The following is a 23056-nucleotide window of genomic DNA, read 5'->3' as shown; positions in this document are numbered from 1 at the left end:
AACTTAAGGTATCGACTTGGTAAGGCAACTTGAATAGTCGACTCAGTGAGGTGACTTGGGGAGCTGACATGGTGAGCGATCTTAAAGAAGAGGCAACCTTGTGGGGTAACCTGGTGAGGCAAGACGGTAAGTCATCTTGGTGAGCCAGCTTGACGAGCTGTGAGCAGAGTTAAAGAGTCAATTCTTGATTTGGCAAAGACCACATGGTTAGATGACTTGGTGAGCCAACCTGGCTAGCAAAATTGGCAAGCAAACTTATAGAATCGACTTGCTGTCCCCAGCCAGGATCGCACGCCTAGGTCGACCAAACTTGGGTCACCCGACCAGGTCAACCCATCTCTGTCACCCCAGCCTCGGGCAACCCGACTGGGTCGCCAGAGTGGGTCTTGTAGACACCTAAATTTGATTACACTATTTTAGTAATCCTATTTAGTTATCTAAAAAGGCATTATTAATTAAATTTCTATTTAATTAATCCTTTGTCATCCCCTAGTTGATTAATTTAATTAATCATCTATAGTCCTAATTGATAAATAAAATAATCTATTATTTATCAATTAAATCCTTTTCTCCTATCTAATTCCAAAAATCCCCATTTATTAAATAAATCTATTTGATAAATGAAATCCTCAAATTCAAAAACCCCTAACCTATCTCTAATCCTCCATTTAGCCTAATCCACCCCATCCACCCATACTAACCAAGCTTAGCCACTAACTCATCCACCCTCACTAATGCCATCCACTTGCACATCTCTAACATCTCTAATCTAATCCTAAACCCAAGCCTAATCCACTCCCTAATGTTGTCACATTCCTTAAACAAGTTTAAGACTTTCCTAATCCAAACCAAAGTCTCCCCTCAAAAAACCCAACCACTAAGTCATGAGTGCTCTTACAAACCATAAAAGACTCTTACAAAACCACTCATGACTCTTACACCCATCTTCCACACTCTTCCCTCTTCCACACTCATTCCTCTTACATCGCTCTTACATACTCAACCCCACTCATCATGCCTTTAACCAACCCTTTACCCTACCCTCTCACACTCATCCTCCTTGTGACAAGTGGCACCTTCCCATTGGTGCTAAACAAGAACAATCCATGTGCTCCCCTTTGAGTGCATCTTAGCCCTCCTTAAGCCTTCATCCATCCTTGCATCTAAGCCCTCCATCTCTCTACCCCTTAGCCTATAAATTGAATCTCATCCCAAGACATTTCATCAATAATATTTGAGCTAAAGTTACCATGCCATTTTGAGAACCAAAGCCATCAATATTACCCTTATAATGCCAAATTGAGAGCTCACAAAGCTACCAATTTACCATTACCCATCTCCATTGAAGCAGCTTTTGAGCATCTTGAGCATACATCCACAGCAAAAGGACACATCTACAGAATCAAGAAAGCATGGAGTGCTTTTTCTTGTGAGGTTTGCACTTCTTGTTTTCTTCCTTGGTCTAAGCATATATGTGAATTTAGTTTTTGGTTTGTGAATGTTTACTTTATTTGTTAATGTTCTTTGCATACTGATTTTGGTTCTACAGGTCGACAAGGGGAAAAAAAAAAAAACAAAAAAAAATCATGGGAGGCCCTGTACAGCGAAAAGCACTAAATTTTGGGCATTACAAAAAAAAAAAAAAAAAAGTTACCCGCTTTTGGATCACGCACAAGTTTCAGTTCATAGTTTGTATTCATACTGAAAATCAAAATCAAATGAGCTTTTACCCTTTTGTTCCACACGAGATTTCTCTTCTCGTTGAGCTCATCTTAGGACACCTGTGTTATCTTTTAACAGATGTGCCACCCTAGCCAAAATCCCCACCTAACAATGTCTTCCACCTGGATCGACGTGCCTAGACGCACCTTAAGGCAAAAAATAGGGGCATTGCCCCGTCTCCACCTCACAAAATAAGTAAAATAACGTTAAAAGTAGTGGTATTTCACTTGTGCCCAAAAGCTCCCACTTATTCTACACCTCTCAAGTCATTTCACAAAGTCAGACTGGAGTCAAGCTCAATAGGGTCTTCTTTCCCCACTAATTTTGCCAAGCCTATTCCCTTGGCTGTGGTTTCGCTAGATAGTAGATAGGGATAGTGGGAATCTCATTAATCCATTCGTGCGCATCACTAATTAGATGACGAGGCATTTGGCTACCTTAAGAGAGTCATAGTTACTCCCGCCGTTTACCCACACTTGGTTGAATTTCTTCACTTTGACATTCAGAGCACTGGGCAGAAATCACATTGCATCACATCCGCATGGACCATCGCAATGCTTTGTTTTAATTAAACAGTCAGATTCCCCTTGTCCGTACCAGTTTTGAGTCAATTGTTCGCCGCCTAGGGAAAGCCCTCTGAAGGGGGCATCCTGCGTTCATTGCCCGATCGGCATGCGACGGCCAACCCTCATCGCAGGAGCAGCTCAGGCAGGCTACCAACAGCCCACGAGTTCAGGGCGCAGACCCCTAGGCCCAGCCCTCAGAGCCAATCCTTTTCTTGAAGTTACGGATCCATTTTGCCGACTTCCCTTACCTACATTGTTCTATTGACCAGAGGCTGTTCACCTTGGAGACCTGATGCGATTATGAGTACGACCGAGCATGAACGGTACTCAGTCCTCTAGATTTTGAAGGGCTGTCGAAGGCGTACCGGACACCGCGGGATGTGCGGTGCTCTTCTAGCCGCTGGACCCTATCTCCAGTTGAACTGATTTTAGGGTGGGCAGGCTATTAAAAAGAAAAGATAACTCTTCCTGGGGCCCTAGCCGATGTCTCCAAATTTCCTAACATTGCTGTCTGTCGCCACGTCCTGGTTCAAGAATATTAACCCGATTCCCTTTCGATGATCGTGCAAGGTGTGCCCTTGAAAATGGGTTTCCCCATCTCTTAGGATCGACTAACCCATGTCCAAGTGCTATTCACATGGAACCTTTCCACACTTTAGTCTTCAAATTTCTCATTTGAATATTTGCTACTACCACCAAGATTTGCACTGAGGGCCGGTCCACCTAGGCTCATGCCCAAGGTTTCGCAACAACCCCCACGTCCTCCTACTCATCGAAGCCTAGCACTTGCCCCGGCGGTCGAGTATAGGTTGCGCGCTTCAGCGCCATCCATTTTTGGGGCTAGTTGATTTAGCAAGTGAGGTTTTACACACTCCTTAGCGGATTTCAACTTCCATGACCACCGTCCTGCTGTCTTAATCAACCAACACCCTTTGTGGGATCTGGGTTAGCGCGCAATTTGGCACTGTAACTCGGCTTTCGGTTCATCCCGCATCGCTAGTTTTGCTTACCAAAAATGGCCCACTTGGAGCTCATGATTCGGTGGCAGGGCTCAACAGAGCAGCCGCGCCGACTTACCTATTTAAAGTTTGAGAATAGGTCGAGGGTGTTACGCCCCCGATCCCTCTAATCATTTTCTTTACTCGATAAAACTCGCACGTGAGCTCCAGCTATCCTGAGGGAAACTTCGGAGGAAACCAGCTACTAGACAGTTCGATTAGTCTTTCGCCCCTATACCCAAGTCAGATGAACGATTTGCATGTTAGTATCACTGCGGGCCTCCACCAGAGTTTCCTCTAGCTTTGCCCTGCTCAGGCATAGTTCACCATCTTTCGGGTCCCAAAAGGTGTGCTCGCACTCGAACCCTTCACAGAAGATCAGGGTCGGTTGGCGGTGCACCCCCCGAGAGGGGATCTCACTAGTCAGCTTCCTTATGGCTCACAAGTTTTCCCAACCTGCCAACTCGCACACATGTTAGACTCCTTAGTTTGTGTTTCAAGACAGGTCAGATGGAAAGCCTGCTGGCCAGTGCCACGAGCGTACAAGTGCCTGAGAGCCTGCCATAAATGCACGCGCTTCGCTCCTCGACCACTGCGATGAAAGTATTTGTGCAACTAGAAGGTCGCGCTTGTGCTGCCACGACAGCTCGCGCTGGCACATCCCCCAAACCGAGTGACTGACCATCTCACACCATTCTGCATCTGACTAGGGCACATCGCCGGCCTCCATCCGCTTCCCTCTCGGAAATTTCAAGCACTCTTTAACTCTCTTTTCAAAGTCCTTTTCATCTTTCCCTCGTGGTACTTGTTCACTATCGAGTGCGACAAGGTCCAGGCCTGACAGGGCTCTCACCCTCTCCGGTGCCCCCTTCTAGGGGACTTGGGCCTGGTCCATTGCTGAGGACGCTACTACAAACTACAATTTGATAGGTGCGGCCATCAATTTTCATGCTGGGCTCTTCTCTGTTGACTCGCCGTTACTAGGGGAATCCTGGTAAGTTTCTTTTCTCCGCTTATTGATATGCTTAAACTCAGCGGGTACTCACACCTAACTTGGGGACATGGTAGAGATGCAGCAATGCCTGCACTGTGGCAGGCCGCTGAGCCCAGAATAAAGTTCCTCGCAAGGAATCGTTTGATTGGTGCAAACCAACACTGGCCTTTGCGAGCCATCGCTCATCACGACGGATTGACGGACCTCATGCTCATTTCAGCCGACCGCGTGCCACTTGCGGACACGGACGGCCATCTCTGCTCCTCATCGGGGAGGGCAAAATTTTGTAGTGCGACGCCCAAGTAGACCTACCCTTGGCTGAGGACTCGAGCGTAACTTGCATTCAAAGCCTTGATGATTCATGGGATTTTGCAATTCACACTAAGTATTGCATTTTGCTACATTCTTCATTGTGGCGAGAGCCGAGATATTTGTTGCCGAGAGTCATGATTTTGTTTTGTTTTTTTCCTTTTGGCGACCCAAGCATGCAAGGTGCTGGCTCAAGCTTCGTTCTTTGGATTTCTAAGGTGCGCGATGCACCTGTGTGTTGTTGGGTGTTGACACATCCCGAACCCCGAGCACCCAATGGGTGCGATGAGGAACACTGTGGTGTGTCCCTGCCCCATCCCCTCGCAAAGGTGGGAGGCGATGCATGGGAGAGCCGTGTCAGTGGACGAGGCCCCTACCTCACAAATCATGCGAGTGCACCCATCCTAAACATAGAATGCTCCAAGTGACGAGTCAACACACCTGGGCAAGGCAACAGGGGGTTGCGGCAGTCCTGACTTGCCACCGTCAAAATGACGGATCCCTGACACAGCACCGCGCACGCGATCGGACCATGAAATCTCAACGGGGGATGAGGCCCGGGCCCCCTCTAAACTGCAACTGAGTAGAGACCTCTCACTCTAATGCGGACGTTGTTCAAAGGCATTGATCCTAATCCAGATTGCATCCAAGTCTCTTCTTCGCCCCGCGTGGAGTCCACGCTTTCGATCATGGGCATTCGCTGTGACCCTTGACCTCGTCGGCACTGGACCGGTAGCTTGGCCGTCTAGCACATCGCTGTAGGGCCGAGTGTCTGCATGTTGCTGAGATTTCAGGGGCAGGAAGGAGGCCAGCTCCATCCCCTACATGATTCAGGGTCTCAAACCGACAATGATCCTACCACAAGTTCACCTACCGTAACCTTGTTATGATTTCTCCTTCCTCTAAATGATAAGGTTCAGTGAACTTCTTATGACATCACCGACAGGAACCGTTGTCATCACCGCAATCCAAACACTTCACCGGATCATTCAATCAGTAGGAGCGACGAGTGATGTGTACAAAGGGCAGGGACGTAGTCAACGTGAGCTGATGACTCACGCTTACTAGGAATTCCTCGTTGAAGATCAATAATTGCAATGGTCTATCCCCATCACAATGCAATTTGGCAAGATTTCCCAGACCTTTCAGGCCAGGGAGAGAAACTCGTTGGTTGCATCAGTGTAGCACGCGTGTGGCCCAGAACATCTAAGGGCATCACAGACCTGTTATTGCCTCAAACTTCCATGGCCTAGGAGGCCATAGTCCCTCTAAGAAGCTGGCTGCGAAGGGGAACCTCTGTGTAGCTAGTTAGTAGGTTGAGGTCTCATTCATTAATGGAATTAACCAGATAAATCACTCCACCAACTAAGAACGGCCATGCACCACCACCCATAAAATCAAGAAAGAGCTCTCAATCTGTCAATCCTTACTATGTCTGGACCTGGTAAGTTTCCCTGTGTTGAGTCAAATTAAGTCGCAGGCTCCACTCCTGGTGGTGCCCTTCCATCAATTCCTTTAAGTTTCAGCCTTGTGACCATACTCCCCCCAGAACCCAAACAATCTGATTTCTCAGAAGGTACTGGCGGAGTCCTTAGAGCAACATCCGCCGATCCCTAGTCAGCATCATTTATGGTTGAGACTAGGACGGTATCTGATCGTCTTCGAGCCCCCAACTTTTGTTCTTGATTAATGAAAACATCCTTGGCAAATGCTTTTGCAGTGGTTTGTCTTCCATAAATCCAAGAATTTCACCTCTGACAATGAAATACAAATGCTCCCGACAGTCCCTATTAATCATTACTCCGGTCCCGAAGGCCAACAGAACAGGACCAGACTCCTATCGCGTTATTCCTTGCTAATGTATTCAAAGCGTAGGCTTGCTTTGAGCACTCTAATTTTTTCAAAGTAATGGCACCGGAATTGGAACCCAGCCAATTAAGGCCAGGAACACGCTGCTGGCAGAAGGGACGTGAGGGCCAGTGCACACCCAGAAGGCGAACCGACCGTGACGACCCAAGGTCCAACTATGAGCTTTCTAACTGCAACAACTTAAATATATGCTATTGGAGCTAGAATTAGCATGGCTACTAGCACCAGACTTGCCCTCAAATGGATCCTTGTTAAGGGATTTAGTTTGTACTCATTCCAATTACTAGACTCGATGAGCCCAGTATTGTTATTTATTGTCACTACCTCCCCATGTCAGGATTGGGTAATTTGCACGCCTGCTGCCTTCCTTGGATGTGGTAGCCATTTCTCAGGCTCCCTCTTCGAAATCGAACCCTAATTCTCCATCACCCATCACCACCATGGTAGGCCTCTATCCTACCATCGAAAGTTGATAGGGCAGAAATTTGAATGAAGCGTCGCCAGCACAAAGGCCGTGCGATCCATCGAGTTATCATGAATCACCGAAATAGCGGGCGAGCCCGCGCCAACCTTTTATCTAATAAATGCATCCCTTCTAAGATTCAGGATTTGGTCCACATATTAGCTCTAGAATTACTACGATTATCCAAGTAGCAAAGTACCATCAAAGAAACTATAACTTATTTAATGAGCCATCCGTAGTTTCACAGTCTGAAATAGTTCATACTTAGACATGCATGGCTTAATCTTTGAGACAAGCATATGACTACTGGCAGGATCGACCAGGTAGCTTCTAACAATGAGGGGTGACTTGATGAAAAAACTTAAAGAGTCAACCTGGTGAGAGAACTTGGTGGGCCGAGCTGGCAGGGTGAATTGATGAACGAACCTAAAGAGTCGACTTTGTGAGAGTACTTGGTGGGCTGACCTGGCGGGGTGAGTTGATGATCGAACTTAAAGGGTCGACTTGGTGAGAGTACTTGGTGGGCTGACCTAGCGGGGTGACTTGATGAACGAACTTAAAGAGTCAACTTGGTGAGAGTACTCGGTGGGGTGACCTGATGAACAAACCTAAAGAGTTGACTTTGTGAGAGTACTTGGTGGGCCGACCTGGCAGGGTGAGTTGATGACCGAACTTAAAGGGTCAACTTGGTGAGAGTACTTGGTGGGTCGACTTGGCAGAGTGACTTAATGAACGAACTTAAAGAGTCAACTTGGTGCGAGTACTCGGTGGGGTGACCTGATGACCAAACCTAAAGAGTTGACCTTGTGAGAGTACTTGGTGCGCCAACCTGGCGGGGTGACTTGGTGAGCAAACTTAAAGAGTCGACTTGGTGAGAGTAGTTGGTGGGCTGACCTGGTGGGGTGACTTGATGAACAAACTTAAAGAGTTGACCTGGTGGGATGACTTGGCAGAGTCGACTTGGTGAGAGTACTTGGTGGGCCGACCTGGTTGGGTGACTTCGTGAACTGACTTAAAGAGTCGACTTGGTGGGAGTACTTGGTGGGGTGACTTGATGAATAGACTTCAAGGGTCAACTTGGTGAGGTGACTTGATGAACGGTCCTAAAGAGTTGACTTGGTGAGAGTACTTGGTGTGGTGACTTGATGAAAAGACTTAAAGAGTCGAATTGGTGAGAGTACTCGGTGGGGTGACTTGATGAACGCACTTGAAGGGTCGACTTGGTGGGGTGACTTTATGAACGGACCTAAAGAGTTGACATGGTGAGAGTGCTTGGTGGGGTGACTTGATGAACATAGTTAAAGAGTCAACTTGGTGAGAGTACTTGGTTGGGTGACTTGATGAACGCACTTGAAGAATTGACTTGGTTAGAGTACTTGGTGGGGTGACTTGATGATCGGACTTAAAGATTCGACTTGGTGGGCTGACCTGGCGAGGTGACTTGATGAACAAACTTAGAGAGTCGACTTGGTGAGAGTACTTGGTGACTTGGTGGGCTGACCTGGCCGGGTGACTTGATGAACAAACTTAAAGAGTCAACTTGGTGAGAGTACTCGGTGGGCTGACCTGGTCACATGACTTGATGAATGAACTTAAAGAGTCAACTTGGTGGGCTGACTTGGCCAGGTGACTTGATGAAAGAACTTAAAGAGTCGACTTGGTGGGTCAAACTAGCGGGGTGACTTGGTGAGAGTACTTGGTGGGCTTACCTGGCAGGGTGACTTGATGAACGAACTTAGAGAGTCAACTTTGTGAGAGTACTTGGTGGGTCGAACTGGCGGGGTGACTTGATGAATGAACTTAAAGAGTCGACCTGGTGAAAGAACCCGAGTTAGCGGGGTGAATTGATGAACGAACCTAAAGAGTCGACTTTGTGAGAGTACTTGGTGGGCCGACCTGGCGGGGTGAGTTGATGACCAAACTTAAAGGGTCGACTTGGTGAGAGTACTTGGTGGGCCGACTTGGCGGAGCGACTTGATGAATGAACTTAAAGAGTCAACTTGGTGAGAGTACTCAGTTGGGTGACCTGATGAACAAACCTAAAGAGTCAACCTGGTGAGAGTACTTGGTGGGCTGACCTGGCGGGGTGACTTGGTGAGCAAACTTAAAGAGTCAACTTGGTGAGAGTAGTTGGTAGGCTAACCTGATGGGGTGACTTGATGAACAAACTTAAAGAGTCGACTTGGTGGGCCGACTTGGCAGAGTGACTTCATGAATGAACTTAAAGAGTCCACTTGGTGGGCTGACCTGGCGGGGTGACTTGATGAACGAACTTAAAGAGTTGACTTGGTGAGAGTAATTTGTAGGCTGACCTGGTGGGGTGACTTGATGAATGAACTTAAACTGTCGACTTGGTGGGGTGACTTGATGAACGCACTTGAAGGGTCAACTTGGTGGGGTGACTCTATGAACGGACCTAAAGAGTTGACTTGGTGAGAGTACTTGGTGGGGTGACTTGATGAAAGGACTTAAAGAGTCAACTTGGTGAGAGTACTTGGTGGCTCGACTTTATGAGCAGACTTAAAGAGTTAACTTGGTGAGAGTGGGCCTAACGGGGCAATGTGGTGAGTGGGCCTAACAGGGCGAGTTGGTGGGGCGACTTGGCGAGTGGTATTAGAGAGCCAACATGGTGAGGCCACTCGGTGAGTTGGTTCGTTGAGATGACATGGTGAGCTGACTTGGCGAGTTGACCTGGCGAGCGAACTTAAAAAGTCAACTTGGCCACGTACTCGAGTCAACTTGGTGAGGCGACCTGGCGAGTGGGCTCAAAGAGTCAACATGGTGAGGCGACTCATTGAGTCAACATGGTGAGGCGACTCATGGTGAGGAGCTATCCTTGAGGCGAGTTGGTGGGCCTACTTGATTAGTCGACTTGGTGAGCCGACCTGACGAGCTGACATGGTGAGCGGGCTTAAAGAGGTGACGACTTGGTGGGGTAACTCAGCAAGCCAACTAATCGAGGCGAGATGGTGAGTCGACTTTATGAGCTGACTTGGTGAGCGCACTTAAAGAGTCAACTACGTGAGGTGACTCAGTGAGTTAGCTCGCTGATGCGACTTGGGGGGGCCAACTTGGTGAACGAACTTAAAGAGGTGACTTGGGCGGGCTGACCTGGTGAGTGAACTTAAAGAGTTGATTTGGCAACATACTTGAACAACCGACTTGGTGAGCTAACATGGTGAGTGGGCTTAGAGAAGCAACTCGGTGGGGCAACTTGGTGAGCACACCTGCTGGGGCAAGGTGGTAAAATGACTAGGTGATTTGACTTGGTGACCTGACTTAGGGAGCTAACTTGGTGAGCAAACTTAAGGGGTCAGCTTGGTGAGGCAACCTGAATAGTCGACTCGGTGAGCTGACTTGGGGAGCCGACATGGTGAGCGGTCTTAAAGAAGAGGCGACTTGGTGGGGCAACCTGGTGAGGCAATATGGTAAGTCATCTTGGTTAGCCAGCTTGACAAGCTGTGAGTGGACTTAAAGAGTCAATTCTTGATTTGGCAAAGACCACATGGTTAGATGACTTGGCGAGCTGACCTAGCTAGCAAAATTGGCAAGCAAACTTATAGAATCGACTTGCTATCCCCAGCCAAGATCGTACGCCTAGGTTGACCCAACTTGGGTCACTCGACTAGGTCAACCCATCTCCGTCGCCCCAGCCTCGGGCGACCCGACTGGGTCGCCAGAGTGGGTCGATGAGGGTAAAAAAAAAACAACAAAAAAAATCATGGGAGGCCCTGTACAGCGAAAAGCGCTAAATTTTGGGCATTACAAAAAAAAAAAAACAAGTTACCCACTTTTGGATCACGCACAAGTTTCAGTTCACGTATTGCCGAGCCGACTCGAGGCGTTATGCCTAGCTAGCCAGATTCGAGGTAGGGTAGCCGAAATGATCTGATTTGAGAATTTTCTTTATAAAAAGAGATCATGATAGGCCTCGTAAGGCAAAAAAGAATAAAATTTTGGGAGTTCAAAAAAAAATGTTACCCAGTTTTGGATCGCGCACAGGGCTCGGGTCACCTAGCATCGAGGTGCCCTGGGTGACATGATTCGAGCGAAAAGTCGACGGTGGCATGAGTTGTGCAAAAACATTGGAGGCCATTAAGGCTCGAGGTGCTTCGAGTCGAGGTTGCCGAGGCGGGTCGGGTTGAAAACCTTGGGCGTTAACCAAAAAGAAAAAGTTAACCGCTTTTGGATCACATACATGGCTCGGGGCACTTAGAATCAAGTCGAGCATGGTGACATGAGTCGTGCAAAAAATTTGGAGGCGACTCGAGTCGGGGCATCCGACTCTATTCAAGTTCACAACTTTGGGACTTGACAAAAAAAAGAAAAAAGAAAAAGTGACTCGAGCCACTCAGAATCAAGGCGAGTGCGATTACATGAGTCAAGCGAAAAAAAAAATGGAGGCAGTTAAGGCTCGAGGCTTTTCAACCAAGCGCAATGACCAAATGTGTGAATCAATGGTTCCTCTCATACTAAGTTGAATTACTATCGCGACACAGATCATTAGTAGGGTAAAACTAACCTGTCTCATGATTGTCTAAACCCAGCTCACATTCCCTATTGGTGGGTGAATAATCCAACACTTGGTGAATTCTGCTTCACAATGATAGGAAGAGCCGACATCGAAGAATCAAAAATCAATGTCGCTATGAACGCTTGGCTGCCACGAGCCAGTTATCCCTGTGGTAACTTTTCTGACACCTCTAGCTTCAAATTCCAAAAGTCTAAAGGATCGATAGGCCACGCTTTCACGGTTTGTATTCGTACTGAAAATCAAAATCAAATGAGCTTTTACCCTTTTGTTCCACACAAGATTTTTGTTCTCGTTGAGCTCATCTTAGGACACCTACATTATCTTTTAACAGATGTGCCACCCCAGCCAAACTCCCCACCTGACAATGTCTTCCGCCCAGATCAACGTGCCTAGATGCACCTTAAGGCCAAAAATAGGGGCATTGCCCCATCTCCGCCTCACGAAATAATTAAAATAATGTTAAAAGTAGTGGTATTTCACTTGCACCCGAAAGCTCCCACTTATTCTACACCTCTCAAGTCATTTCACAAAGTCGGACTAGAGTCAAGCTCAACAGGGTCTTCTTTCCTCGCTGATTCCATCAAGCCCGTTCCCTTAGCTGTGGTTTTTCTAGATAGTAGATAGGGACAATGGGAATCTCGTTAATCCATTCATGTGCATCACTAATTAGATGATGAGGCATTTGGCTACCTTAAGAGAGTCATAGTTACTCTCACCGTTTACCTGCGCTTGGTTGAATTTCTTCACTTTGAAATTCAGAGCACTGGGCAGAAATCACATTCTGTCAGCATCCGCAGGGACCATCGCAATGCTTTGTTTTAATTAAACAGTCAAACTCCACTTGTCCATACTAGTTTTGAGTTGACTATTTGCCGCCTAGGGAAAGCCCTCCGAAGGGGGCATCCTGCGTCCATCGCCCGATTGGCATGCGAGAGCCTGCCCTCGCCGCAGGAGCAGCTCAGGCAGGCTGCCAACAACCCATGAGTTCAGGGCGCAAACCCCTAGGCCCAGCCCTCAGAGCCAATCCTTTTCTCGAAGTTACGGATCCATTTTGCCAACTTCCCTTACCTACATTATTCTATTGACCAGAGGCTATTCACCTTGGAGACCTGATGTGGTTATGAGTACGATCGGGCATGAACAATACTCGGTCCTTTGGATTTTCAAGGGCCCTTGAAGGCACATCGAACAAGATGGGACGTGCGGTGCTCTTCCAGCCGCTGGACCCTATCTCCGGTTGAATCAATTTCAGGGTGGGCAGGCTATTAAAAAGAAAAGATAACTCTTCTCGGGGCCCCTGCTGACGTCTCCAAATTTCCTAACGTTGCCTTCCACCGCCACATCCTAGTTCGGGAATATTAACCAGATTCCCTTTTGATGATCGTGCAAAGTGTGCCCTTGAAATAGGGTTTCCCCATCTCTTAGGATCGACTAACCCATGTCCAAGTGCTGTTCACATGGAATCTTTCCCCACTCCAATCTTCAAAGTTCTCATTTGAATATTTGCTACTACCACCAAGATCTGCACCGGGGGTCGGTCCACCCAGGCTCACGCCCAAGGTTTTGCAACAACCCCCACGTCCTCCTACTCATCGGAGCCTAGCACTTGCCCCGACGGCCGAGTATAGGTTGCGCGCTTCAGTGCCATCCATTTTTGGGGCTAGTTGATTCGGCAGGTGAGTTGTTACACACTCCTTAGCAGATTTTGACTTCCATGACCACCGTCTTGCTGTCTTAATCAACCAACACCCTTTGTGGGATCTGGGTTAGCGCGCAATTTGGCACCGTAACTCGGCTTTCAGTTCATCTTGCATCGCCAGTTTTTCTTACCAAAAATGGCCCACTTGGAGCTCGCGATTCCATGGTGTGGCTCAATAGAGCAGCCGCACCAACTTACCTATTTAAAGTTTGAGAATAGGTCGAGGGCGTTATGCCCCTGATGCCTCTAATCATTTTCTTTACCCGATAAAACTCGTACGTGAGCTCCAGCTATCCTGAGGGAAACTTCGAAGGAAACCAGCTACTAGACGGTTTGATTAGTCTTTCACCCCTATACCCAAGTCAGACGAATGATTTGCACGTCAGTATCACTGCGGGCCTCCACCAGAGTTTCATCTAGCTTTGTCCTGCTCAGGCATAGTTCACCATCTTTCGAGTCCCAATAGGTGTGCTCGCACTCGAACCCTTCACAAAAGATCAGGGTTGATCGACGGTGCACCCCCCGAGAGGGGATCTCGCTAGTCAGCTTCCTTGTGCCTTGTGGGTTTTCCCAACCTGCCAACTCGCACACATGTTAGACTCCTTGGTCCATGTTTCAAGACAGGTCAGATGGAAAGCCCGCTGGCCAGTGCCACAAGCGCACAGGTGCCCGAGAGCCTGCCGTAAAGGTGCATACTTCGCTCCTCGACCGCCGCGACGGAAGTATTTTTGTCACTAGAAGGTCGCGCTTGTGTCGCTACGACAGCCCACACTGGCACGTCCCCCGAACCGAGCGGTGGACTAGCTCACACTGTTCCGCATCCGACCGAGGCACATCGCTGGCCTCCATCTGCTTCCCTCCCGACAATTTCAAGCACTCTTTAACTCTCTTTTATAAGTCCTTTTCATCTTTCCCTTGCAGTACTTGTTCACTATCAGTCTCTCGCCCGTATTTAGCCTTGGATAGAATTTACCACCCGATTAGGGCTGCATTCCCAAACAACCTGACTCGCTGACAGTGCCTCGTGGTGCGATATGGTCCAGGCCTGACGAGGCTCTCACCCTCTCCGGCACCCCCTTCCAGGGGACTTAGGCCTGGTCTGTTGCTGAGGATGCTTCTACAGACTAAAATTTGACAGGTGCGACCGTCAATTTTCATGCTGGGCTCTTCCCGGTTCGCTCGCCGTTACTAGGGGAATCCTGGTAAGTTTCTTTTCCTCCACTTATTGATATGCTTAAACTTAGCGGGTACTCACGCCTGACTTGGGGACATGGTAGAGATGTAGCAATGCCCACACTGCAATGGGCCGTTGAGCCCAAAATAAAGTTCCTCGTGAGGAATCATTCAATTAGCCTAAACCAACATCGGCCTTTGCGAGCCATCGCTCATCGAGACAGATCGACAGACCTCATGCTCATTTTAGCTGACCGCGTGCCACTTGCAGACACGGACAGCCATCTCCGCTCCTCATCAGGGAGGGTAAAATTTTGTAGTGCGATGCCCAAGTAGACGTGCCCTTGGCCGAGGCCTCGGGCGCAACTTGCGTTCAAAGACTTGATGGTTCATAGGATTTTGCAATTCACACTAAGTATCGCATTTTGCTACATTCTTCATCATGGCGAGAGCTGAGATATCCGTTGTTGAGAGTCATGATTTTGTTTTTTTTTTGCCTTTCGACAACCCAAGTGCGCAAGGCGCTGGCTCGCGCTTCGTTCTTTGGATTTCTAAGGTGTGCGATGCACCCGTGTGTTGTTGGGTGTTGACACATCCCGAACCCTGACCACCCAATGGGTGCGACGAGGAATGCTGTGGTGTGTCCCCGCCCCATCCCCTCGCAAAGGTGGGAGGCAATGCATGGGAGAGCTGTGTCAGCGGATAGGGCCCCTGCCTTTCAAATCATGCGAGTGCACCCATCCTAAACAAAGAACACTCCAAGTGACGATTCAACACACCTGGGCAAGGCAACGGGGGGTTGCGACAGTCCTGACTTGCCACCGTCGAAATGACGGATCCGTAGCATAACACCGCGCATGCGATCGGACCATGAAATCTCAATAGGGGACAAGGCCCAGACCCCCTCTGAACTGCAACCGAGCAGAGACCTCTCGCTCTGACACGAATGTCGTTTGAAGGCACCGATCCTAATCCAGATTGCATCCGAGTCTCTTCTTCGCCCCATGGGGAATCCACACTTTTGATCATGGGCATTTGATGTGACCCTCGACCTTGATAGCACTGGACCCATAGCTTGGCCGTCCAGCACATTGCTACAGGGCCGGGTGTCCACACGTCGTCAAGATTTTGGGGGTGGGGAAGAGGCTAGCTCCATCCCCTACACGATTCAAGGTCTCAAACCGACAATGATCCTACTGTAGATTCACCTACAGTAACCTTGTTACGACTTCTCCTTCCTCTAAATGATAAGGTTTAGTGAACTTCTCATGATGTCGCCGACAGGAATCGTCGTCGTTGCCGTGATCCGAACACTTCACCAGATCATTCAATCGGTAGGAGCGATGGGCAGTGTGTACAAAGGCCAGGGACATAGTCAACACGAGCTGATGACTCGCGCTTAGTAGGAATTCCTCGTTGAAGATCAATAATTGCAATGGTCTATCCCCATCACAATGCAATTTGGCAAGATTTCCCAAAGCTTTTGGGCCAGGGAGAGAAACTCATTGGTTGCATCAGTGTAGCATGCGTGCAGCCTAGAACATCTAAGGGCATCATAGACCTGTTATTGCCTCAAACTTCCATGGCCTAGGAGGCCATAGTCCTTCTAAGAAGCTGGCCGCGCAGGGGAACCTCCGCTTAGCTAGTTAGCAGGCTAAGGTCTCATTTGTTAACAAAATTACCCAGACAAATCACTCCACCAACTAAGAACGGCCATGCACCACCACCCATAGAATCAAGAAAGAGCTCTCAATCTGTCAATCCTTACTATGTCTGGACCTGGTAAGTTTCCCCGTGTTGAGTCAAATTAAGCCGCAGGCTCCAATCCTGGTGGTGCCCTTCTGTCAATTCCTTTAAATTTCAACCTTGCAACCATACTCCCCCCAGAACCCAAACACTCTGATTTCTCAGAAGGTGCTGGCAGAGTCCTTAGAGCAACATCCACCGATCCCTGATCGGCATCGTTTATGGTTGAGACTAGGACGGTATCTGATCGTCTTCAAGCCCCCAACTTTCATTCTTAATTAATGAAAACATCCTTGGCAAATGCTTTCGCAGTGGTTCATCTTCCATAAATCCAAGAATTTCACCTCTGACAATGAAATACGAATGCCCCTGATAGTCCCTGTTAATCATTAATCTGGTCCCGAAGGCCAACGAAACAGGACCAGACTCCTATCACGTTATTCCATGCTAATGTATTTAGAGCGTAGGCTTACTTTGAGCAATCTAATTTTTTCAAAGTAACGGCACTGGAACTGTGACCCAGCCAATTAAGGCCAGGAACACGCCGCCGATAGAAGGGATGTTAGGGCCAGTGCACACCTAGAAGGCGGACCGACCGTGATGACCCAAGGTCCAACTACAAGCTTTTTAACTGCAACAACTTAAATATATGCTATTGGAGCTAGAATTACCGCGGCTGCTAGCACTAGACTTGCCCTCCAATGGATCCTCATTAAGGGATTTAGATTGTACTCATTCCAATTACCAGACTCGATGAGCCCAGTATTGTTATTTATTGTCACTACCTCCCCGTGTCAGGATTGGGTAATTTGCGCGCCTGCTGCCTTCCTTGGATGTGGTAGCCATTTCTCAGGCTCCCTCTCTGGAATTGAACCCTAATTCTCTGTCACCCGCCACCACCATGGTAGGCCTTTATCCTACCATCAAAAGTTGATAGGGCAGAAATTTGAATGAAGCATCGCTAGCACAAAGGCCGTGCAATCCATCGAGTTATCATGAATCACTGAAATAGCGGGCGAGCCTGCGCCAGCCTTTTATCTAATAAATGCATCCCTTCTGAGAGTCGAGATTTGGTGCACGTATTAGCTCTAGAATTACTATGGTTATCCGAGTAGCAAAGTACCATCAAAGAAACTATAACTGATTTAATGAGCCATCCGCAGTTTCACAGTCTAGAATAGTTCATACTTAGACATGCATGGCTTAATCTTTGAGACAAGCATATGACTACTGGCAGGATCGACCAGGTAGCTTCTAACAATGAGGGGACCCCCAAGACCTGCTACAGCCAAGGGATGCCCGTCGTGATGGGAAACCAAAATTTGCATTCGCTCCGTCATCCATCCAAACATAATCCACCGCACAAGCAACAAGAATGATGTTGACAGCACATGCAAGACTTGCAATGCTCAAAGATTTTGCACAAGAGGAAAGTGTCCCATCGTCGATCGGAGAGGGCCAAATAGGGAGCCTCAGTTGACAGGCACCTGGGAAGAACATCTCGTACGGAACCCTTTACCCTCAAACTCGCTTTTGCCACTACTCAAAAAGAAGCCTTGAGTCTGTACGAGATGCACCACGCACGTAGCCACCTCAATTGTAAGGCCACTCAGAGACATCCATTTCCCAGGCATATGCTTCCTACATGCCTCTGTTGAGTTGCACCTGCACAGACAAAATCCTTCTTGATCGCAACAAACATTTTCCCATGACGAAGAGCTGGTTGCTGAAGTGCCAACGCAGACCACCGTGCTGAAGGGTGAAGGGCCGTGCGAGTCAAAAACATGGCTGGTTATGCGATTGGTGGGGGCATCACTGTGCATGCGACCACCTCAATTATAAGGCCGCTCAAGGGCATCGTGTATAACAACACCCCCTCCACACATTTATAGGTGATGAGAGCTCGCTCGCATACATGAACATGTCTAACCTCTGGCAAATATCTCCTTTCCTAGCAAAGCCTCGCTAACTGTTCCCCGTGACACGTGATCTGCCAGCGCAGGTACAGAAAAGTTCCTATGGCTGAACACTCACACTAGCATTGTCGGACAAGCTTCAATCTCATGTACATGCACATACTGAAGAACTGGCACCGCGAGGGAACCACCCGCAAGCACCCACATCTCGGCAAAAAGAATTTGTGCAATTTCTTTCCCTAGACAGACACGTTGGGCCTACACTTGTCGGAGCATTGCAAAGACAAGCGCTCTAGTTCGCAGGAGCCTGAGAAGAACATCTCATACGAAACCCGTTCCTCCAAAATGCTCACAGTAGGGTCATAATGCAAAGATGTACACTGTGCACGCGACTGAGTAAGGACACTCAGAGACATCCATTTCCTAGGCATATGCCCACTACACGCTTTTTGGTGCACCCTGTACAAATGGCCATACTTCGAAAAGCCCTCCTAGAATTTTACATCTGAAGAAAGACATGAATAGCCTTGGGCTTTTTGTCCACACAATGAAAACACTGAACGCTCTCTTTAGGGGGGAGCTGAAGAAGAGTATCTCCCACAAAACCCATGAGCCGCAGCCATTCGGATCACATAGGGCAGGACAGGGCATGGAGAGTTTCTGCATCCAAACAAAAATTATTGGTAATACTCTACGCTTCTACTGGCCCAGACCAAAAAGGCTGTCACAACAGTGCCATGCACTTCTGCAGGATGAGACAGTGAAGAGGCAAGCACGCACCGAGAACGCACTAGCGAATAAATTATGCGGCAACCAAACCTTTCACCGGCCCCCCTCTTAATCCCAAGGCTGTACTGATTGGCAAAAACATAGGGTGGAGAGTGGACTCTTGATGAAATTAGGGATGTCGAGCAATGCACCCGTGCAACCATCTCTTTCCTTCTTGCCATTTGGGCAGGATAAAAATGTAATGATAGAACGTGCCAATGAGACGGAGCCCTTGGCTAAAAGATAGACCTCCACACACACTCAGCAACAAGTGCATCTTAGAATCGAACACCAAATATGAAGTGTGTTGCAAGCCGTGCAGACACCTACATATAGGGTATATCCCACAAAAAAAAGTGACAAGTACTTCCCACCAGCTCCGCCATTGTGATTACCAAAGGGGATAATACTCACCACCACAGATTAATGACCATCATTACCATCTCGAAATAGATACAAGCACATCGAGCTTCATTCGATCAGCTGGATGAATTTCACCTTGAAGGGGCCCAATCCAAAAGTTTCGAAGGTCATCTCCTGGAACTCTCAAGAACAAGGCCCATCTTACATGCCAACTCTGATACTACGCAAACATAGGTTGAAATTAAAGAGAAATTGCAAGGCCGTCACAATGGCCCAAGGCCAATGCTCTGACTAAGTCAATTTTCTCTTGCAATCACCATGCCACTGTTCACAGAGAGATCTCCCCATTCACTTGTGATGTGATGCACAATCCAAGTGCTAGACGCAAGCTCACCCTTGAAAGGCCACCTTCCAAGGCATCCCCCGATGACACATTAGAATGACAACCACTGTCGAACCATTTCCCAAAGTTGTACTGATCGAGTTGGCACAGAGGTGCTAGACGAGGGCTCCTGTTTTAGATCGAGTTTCAAAATCACCAAGTAGACTCAGTGAGGTCTAGCAACCGCTGCCAAACCTATTTCCAAAATTGCGCCAGCTGAGTGACAAGAAAATATGATCTAAAGGAGAGTCCAGAAATAGCACCCTCGAGGGTGGGCTTCATGCCCCTCTAATTGATTCAACATCGGTGTCCACCGTTTCAAAATTTGACATATCCATCTGCCCTGACAGTGGCATTGAATCAATGAGGGGGGCACGGGAGAGGCTCGCGGCAACCACCTCTCCCATTGTAGCCGCGATAGGCATGCAAAAAAATTTTGCTAGAGTGCCAAGCACCCACCTCATGGCTAGAGACAAGGGCTCGCCATTAGATCAACTTCGAAATCGCAGAATAGACGCGGTGTAGAATGGTAATCGCTGCCAAGTCTCTTCCGTAATTGCATTGGTCGAGTAATTGAAAAAGGTGATCTAAGAGAGAGTCCAAGTGTAGGCATTCGTTGGGGTAATCGCACCGATGGCAAAAATTTATGCAATACCCAAGCAACACTGGACGTAGGTGCTAGATGAGGGCTCTCATTTTAGATTGAGTTTTAAAATCACCAAGAGGACGTGGTGAGGGCTGGCAACCACTGCCAAACCTTTTTTCAAAATTATGCCAGCTAAGTGACAAGAAAACATGATCTAAAGGAGAGTCCAGGAATAGCATCCTCGAAGCTGGGCTTCATGCCCTTCTAATTAATTCAACGTCGGTGTCCACTATTTCAAAATTTGACATATCCATCCGCCCTGACAGAGGCATTGAATCAATGAGCTGGGCATGGGAGAGGCTAGTGGTAACCACCTTTCCCATTGTAGCCGTGATAGGCTTGCAAAAATTTTTGTTAGAGCACCAAGCACCCACCTCATGGCTATAGACAAGGGCTTGCCATTAGATCAACTTTGAAATTGCAGAATGGACGTGGTGTAGAATGCCAACTGCTGCCGAGTTTGTTCCATAATTGCGTCGGTCAAGTGATCGAAGAAGGTGATCTTAGAGAGGGTCTAAGCATGTAGGCATTCATTGGGGGATTCACGCCAATGGAAAAAATTTGTGCAATACCTGAGCAACACCGGATGGAGGTTCTAGATGAGGGCTCTCATTTTAGATCGAGTTTTAAAATCACCAAGTAGATGCGATGTGGGCTGGCAACCGCTGCCAAACATTTTTCCAAAATTGCGCCAGCTGAGTGACAAGAAAACATGATCTAAAGGAGAGTCCAGGAATAGCACCCTCGAGGGTGGGCTTCATGCCCCTCTAATTGATTCAACGTCGGCGTCCATCGTTTCAAAATCTGACATTTCCATCCGCCTTGACAACAGTGTTAAATCAATGAGGGGGGCACAGGAGAGGCTCGCGGCAACCACCTCTCCCATTGTAGCCGCGATTGGCATGCAAAAAATTTTTCTAGAGCACCAAGCACCCACCTCATGGCTAGAGACAAGGGCTCACCATTAGATCAACTTCAAAATCACTGAACACACGCGCTGTAGAATGGCAACCACTGCCAAGTCTCTTCCGTAGTTGCGTCGGTCGAGTGATCAAAGAAGGTGATCTAAGAGAGGGTCCAAGCTTAGGCATTCATTCAGGGATTCACGTTGATGGCATATATTTATGCAATACCTGAGCAACACCGGACTAAGGTGCTAGACAAGGGCTCCCGTTATAGATCGAGTTTTAAAATCACCGAGTAGATGCGGTGAGGGCTGGCAACCGCTGCCAAACCTTTTTCCGAAATTGTGCCTGCTAAGTGACAAGAAAACATGATCTAAAGGAGAGTTAAGGAATAGCACCCTTGAGGGTGGGCTTCATGCCCCTCTAATTGATTCAACGTCAGCGTCCACCATTTCAAAATCCGACATATCCATCCACCCTGACAGCGGCGTTGAATCAATTAGGGGGGCACAGGAGAGGCTCGCGAAAACCACCTCTCCAATTGTAGCCGTGATAGTCATGCAAAAAATTTTGCTAGAGCGCCAAGCACCCACCTCATGGCTAGAGACAAGGGCTCACCATTAGATCAACTTTGAAATCACTGAATAGACGCGCTGTAGAATGGCAACCACTGCCAAGTCTATTCCGTAATTGCATCGGTCGAGTGATCGAAGAAGGTGATCTAAGAGAGGGTCCAAACGTAGGCATTCGTTAGGGGATTCACACTGATGGCATAAATTTATGCAATACCCGAGAACCACTGGATGGAGGTGCTGGACGAGGGCTCCCATTTTAGATCGAGTTTTAAAATCACCAAGTAGACGCGGTGACGGATGGCAATCGCTGCCAAACCTTTTTTTGAAATTGCACCAGCTGAGTGACAAGAAAACATGATCTAAAGGAGAGTCAAGGAATAGCACCCTCGAGGGTGGGCTTCATGCCCCTCTAACTGATTCAATGTCAGCGTCCACCATTTCAAAATCTGACATATCCATCCGCCCTCACAGTGGCGTTGAATCAATGAGGGGGGCACGGGAGAGGCTCGCGGCAACCACCTCTCCCTTTGTAGCCGCGATAGGCACGCAAAATTTTTTGCTAGAGCACCAAGCACCTACCTCATGGCTTGGCAATGTACTTGAACAACCAACTTGGTGAGCTGACATGGTGAGTTGGCTTAGAGAAGCAACTCGGTGGGGCAACTTAGCGAGCACACCTACTGGGGCAAGGTGGTAAAACGAGTAGGTGAGCTGACTTAGGGAGCTGACTTGGTGAGCGAACTTAAGGGGTTGGCTTGGTGAGGCAACCTGAATAGTTGACTCGGTGAGCTGACTTGGGGAGCCGACATGGTGAGCGGTCTTAAAGAAGAGGCGACCTAGTGGGACAACCTAGTGAGGCGAGACGGTAATTCATCTTGGTGAGCTAGCTTGACGAGCTGTGAGTGGACTTAAAGAGTCAATTCTTGATTTGGCAAAGACCACATGGTTAGATGACTTGGTGAGCCGACCTGGCTAGCAAAATTGGCAAGAAAATTTATAGAATCGACTTGCTGTCCCCAGCCAGGATCGCACGCCTGGGTCAACCCAACTTGGGTCACCTGACTAGGTCAACCCATCTCCGTTGCCCCAGCCTCAGGCGACCCGATTGGGTCGCCAGAGTGGGTCGACGAGGGGAAAAAAGGGAAAAAAAACAAAAAAAATCATGGGAGGCCCTGTACAGTGAAAAGCGCTAAGTTTTGGGCATTACAAAAAAAAAAAAAAACAAGTTACCCGCTTTTGGATCACGCACAAGTTTCAGTTCACATATTGCCGAGCCGACTCGAGGCGTTATGCCTAGCTAGCCAGATTTGAGGTAGGGTAGCCGAAACGATCCAATTTGAGAATTTTCTTTATAAAAAGAGATCATGATAGGCCTCGTAAGGCAAAAAAGAATGAAATTTTGGGAGTTCAAAAAAAAATGTTACCCAG

The 23056-nt window shown here is 48.1% G+C and overlaps 5 non-coding genes and 1 pseudogene across 5 annotated transcripts; all 6 read right to left on the bottom strand.

Moving 5' to 3' along the window:
* Positions 1 to 2551: 2551 nt before the first annotated feature.
* LOC149578997 (25S ribosomal RNA) lies at positions 2552 to 4325 on the bottom strand (annotated as a pseudogene).
* A 247-nt stretch (positions 4326 to 4572) lies between these two features.
* On the bottom strand, positions 4573 to 4726 carry LOC149578996 (5.8S ribosomal RNA). Its single transcript, XR_016358202.1, has one exon. It is a non-coding gene; the product is annotated as a 5.8S ribosomal RNA (ribosomal RNA).
* Positions 4727 to 5436: 710 nt separating this feature from the next.
* LOC149578995 (18S ribosomal RNA) lies at positions 5437 to 7247 on the bottom strand. Its single transcript, XR_016357606.1, has one exon. It is a non-coding gene; the product is annotated as an 18S ribosomal RNA (ribosomal RNA).
* Positions 7248 to 11046: 3799 nt separating this feature from the next.
* LOC149578994 (25S ribosomal RNA) lies at positions 11047 to 14425 on the bottom strand. Its single transcript, XR_016357925.1, has one exon. It is a non-coding gene; the product is annotated as a 25S ribosomal RNA (ribosomal RNA).
* A 224-nt stretch (positions 14426 to 14649) lies between these two features.
* Positions 14650 to 14803, bottom strand: LOC149578993 (5.8S ribosomal RNA). The gene has a single exon (XR_016358158.1). It is a non-coding gene; the product is annotated as a 5.8S ribosomal RNA (ribosomal RNA).
* Positions 14804 to 15512: 709 nt separating this feature from the next.
* Positions 15513 to 17323, bottom strand: LOC149578992 (18S ribosomal RNA). The gene has a single exon (XR_016357590.1). It is a non-coding gene; the product is annotated as an 18S ribosomal RNA (ribosomal RNA).
* Between the last annotated feature and the right edge of the window lie 5733 nt (positions 17324 to 23056).

The sequence above is a fragment of the Cupressus sempervirens genome, chromosome 1 (assembly GCF_028749045.1).
Source record: "Cupressus sempervirens isolate cs-2001-9-10 chromosome 1, ASM2874904v1, whole genome shotgun sequence".
Classification (NCBI taxonomy): Eukaryota; Viridiplantae; Streptophyta; class Pinopsida; order Cupressales; family Cupressaceae; genus Cupressus; species Cupressus sempervirens.
This window is presented reverse-complemented; position numbering and strand designations above follow the sequence as displayed.